Source organism: Sus scrofa, unplaced genomic scaffold (assembly GCF_000003025.6).
Source record: "Sus scrofa isolate TJ Tabasco breed Duroc unplaced genomic scaffold, Sscrofa11.1 Contig2176, whole genome shotgun sequence".
NCBI lineage: Eukaryota > Metazoa > Chordata > Mammalia > Artiodactyla > Suidae > Sus > Sus scrofa.
The window spans coordinates 1-3,877 of NW_018085042.1; the positions used below are offsets into that span (position 1 = coordinate 1).

Here is a 3,877-nt window from a genome sequence, read left to right on the forward strand (position 1 = left end):
AAATTTTGTAGGAAACTACCTTTTAGCCTTATTTTCCAGATCTCATAACCTTGTGATATATGCACTTTCAAGTACCACAGAGTTCCTCCTCTCTTTCCTGATCCAAACACTTTCCCTTTCTTGCTCCTTCCTAAACCTTTTCTTTGACTGTCCCTTTTTTTTTTTTGTCTTCCAAAAAAAGTTGTCTTCTCATTTATGTTTGGAAGCATTTTATCACTGAATTCTCCAATCTATTTCACTTCTCAGTTAATTAATCAAGACTATCAGTTGTTTTTGTTTCTTTGTTTCCATAAAGGCCACTTGAGTATGTGGCTTTACCACCTCAGCACTTCATTCCTCCTTTACCTTCTGGGTGCCATTGTGTGGACATTGTCTAGTGGACCACTTCAGTGAAGTTTCAGCACTGCTGTGATTATCATGCGTTGATACTCATGCAATGAGATTCATATTAGCTCATTATTGTGAATATTAATAAGTTGGTGTGTGCATGCATGTGCCTTTATACTTGTATTTCATGTTATTTTTGTCTGAGAATAAGCTGACAACATAAATAAATAAGAATATTTCATCCTTTCTATAAACATATTCAACTGAAATTGACTTTTTCATTCAACATTGACTTTTTTTTTTTTTTGTCTTTTTGCCATTTTTTGGGCTGCTCCCGCGGCATATGGAGTTTCCCAGGCTAGGTCTAATTGGAGCTGTAGCTGCCAGCCTATGCCAGAGCCACAGCAATGCAGGATCTGAGCCCGTCTGCAACCTACACCACAGCTCATGGCAACGCTGGATCGTTAACCCACTCAGCAAGGGCAGGGATCGATCCGCAACCTCATGGTTCCTAGTCGGATTCGTTAACCACTGCGCCACGACGGGAACTCCAACATCGACATTTTAAAGTTACTACTGAATTGTTTTTCATCTCATGGTAAATTCTCTCAGCTTTGTGTAAGATGATTAAAACTGGAGATATTTCTTTCTGTGTAATCACAAAATTGGAAATAATCTGAACATTAGGGAAAGGAGGACAAAGATTTTCTTTTTGTAAAAAAAGTTTTTTTTTAAAATGAAAAAATATGGGATATCTTTAATCATTTATCCAAATGCTAACTTATGGATGCACAAAGGAACTCATTAGCTTGAGAAGTTATTGATTGTATCTACAACAGGGCAAATGTCTGAATGAAACTTCAAAACAAAACCATAAAAATCCTACCGTCATATTGCAGTATTTGGAAATGGCATAGATTTTTTTCCCCAATCAGTTTTCAGGGTTTGACAATGAGTGGGGCATCCTTCAGTTTATGTGCTTCTTTCCTCAGGTATTGGAAAAAAATGAATGATGAAGGAAAAAAATGCAAGTTCTCAAGATTACTTTGTTCTACTGGGTTTTTCTAATTGGCCTCACCTTGAGTTAGTTCTCTTTGTAGTTATTTTGATGTTCTACTTGATGACATTGATAGGCAACCTGTTCATCATTATCTTGTCATACTTGGACTCCCATCTCCACACTCCCATGTACTTCTTCCTCTCAAACCTGTCTTTTCTGGATCTCTGCTATACCACCAGCTCCATCCCCCAGTTGCTGGTCAACCTCTGGGGCCCAGAGAAAAACATTTCTTATGTCGGGTGCATGATTCAACTCTATTTTGTTCTTGCATTGGGAACTGCTGAGTGTATGCTACTGGTGGTGATGTCCTATGACCGTTATGCAGCTGTATGTAGACCCTTGCATTACACTGTCCTCATGCACCCTCGTTTCTGCCATCTGTTGGCTGTGGCTTCTTGGGCAAGTGGCTTTACCACCTCAGCACTTCACTCCTCATTTACCTCCTGGGTACCCCTGTGTGGACATCGTCAGGTGGATCATTTCTTCTGTGAAGTTGCAGCACTGCTGCGACTGTCTTGTGTTGATACCCGTGCTAATGAGCTGACCCTCATGGTCATGAGCTCCATTTTTGTGATCATACCACTTATTCTCATTCTCAGCTCCTATGGTGCGATTGCCCATGCTGTGCTGAGGATGCAGTCAACAGCTGGACTTCAGAAAGTCTTTGGGTCATGTGGAGCCCATCTTCTGGTTGTATCCCTGTTTTTCATTCCAGTCATGTGCATATATCTCCAGCCCCCAACAAGAGGTTCTCAAGATCAAGGAAAGTTCATTGCCCTCTTTTATACTGTTGTCACACCTAGCCTCAACCCTCTAATCTATACCTTGAGAAACAAAGATGTAAAGGGGGCAGTTAAAAGATTAATGAGGTGGGAGAGGGAGATGTGATGGATCACCTGTTTAGCAGCTTTTGTTTGAAGAGTATTATCTATCTTGGAGGGTTCTTCTGGTCCTTTGAGACTTTTTTTTTTTGGTCTTTCCTATGGCCGCACCTGCAGCACATGGAGATTCCCAGGCTAGGGGTCCAAATGGAGCTGCAGTTGTCAGCCTACACCAGAGCCACAGCAACGTGGGATCCAAACCGTGTCTGCGACCCACACCACAGCTCACGGCGATGCCAGATCCTTAACCCACTGAGCAAGGCCAGGGATCAAATCCGCAACCTCATGGTCCTAGTCGGATTTGTTAACCACTGAGTCACGATGGGAACTCTGAGACTTATTTTTGATCTATAACCCAGCAAGTTTAGAAGAAAAGTTCTGCTCCAAATTTGTTGTTCTTTTAAATAAAAGAATTAACCAATTGGTTAACCAATTAACCAATTGGTTAATTCTGGACTATTATCTAGAGATAAACTTTTTGATGTGTACCACTTTAATCTATTCAATATTTAGTGTCTATAGAAATTAGGCAGTGGGTTTTAAAATTAATACGCTAATTTATAGAGCAAATATTAGTATCTATAGAAAGAGAGGGACATACAGCAAAGACTTCGGCTAATGGAGTTTTTGGTCATTAATAGCCATTACATTTACCTAAATGGTAAAAATTATTTGGCTGAAACACACTTTTTCCAAGATACTATATTACATGAGTGTTTTGTTCTGTGGGTCTATATATATATATTATAAAGAATTGCCTGTTCTAAATGGTTCATTCATTCATCCATTCCTTTATTTATCTACTTATTCATTCGTTCATTCATTCAATTCATTGGCTAAATATCTTCAAGATTGTTGGCTTGGTAACATAGATGAATTTTTCCTGAATAGAACTCACTTTCTAGTGGTGGAAATGACAGTGTTAAGATAGAAAATGAAGTATCTGTATAGGACTTAGTTTCCAATGGGCACAATGCTAATAAATTAATGTATCTTTAAAAAATCTAAAACAAAAGAAGTTTGGCCAAAACCTTGAAAATAAATACCAGATGGTAATTTCTGCAGGAAGGCAATCTCATTACATGAAATAAAACCAAACAAACAGAACAAGTTTAATTTCCTTTAGTTGAGTTAGTTAATGACAAGGATATCGTTTAAATTTAAGGTACCTTAAAGCTTTTCTTTTTAAATATCATTAGTCTTTGCTGTATAGCATGAGTTTTTTTTTTTAATGTAGAACATAAAATTGGACCATATTTTATAGTTACCATTCCTTATGGTAGATAATGACCAAAAAAATCACAGCTGTGAGAGATTCTCAATTAATACAGCAGATATAGGCTTCTCTTCTCCCTCAACTTTTCAAGGTAGTTAGAAGTATATGGATAGTGGGAACAATTTCTAACATTGTGATTTATAGACTGCTAATTCATGAGAACTTGTAAACTGGGAACAATCATGTTAAATAATGTTAGAGGATCAAATATCTGAAGCAGTTAATACCAGGCTCTGAAAACAACTTGATTCATCTAACGGATGTCTTAAAAACTTACCCATTTTTATATATGGATGTGTTCTTATTGAATTCTAAGTGGTATTTACATATTCT

The 3,877-nt window shown here is 37.8% G+C and overlaps 1 pseudogene; it reads left to right on the plus strand.

Moving 5' to 3' along the window:
* The first annotated feature begins 1,332 nt into the window (after positions 1-1,332).
* LOC110258497 lies at positions 1,333-2,353 on the plus strand (annotated as a pseudogene).
* The last annotated feature ends 1,524 nt before the right edge of the window (positions 2,354-3,877 follow it).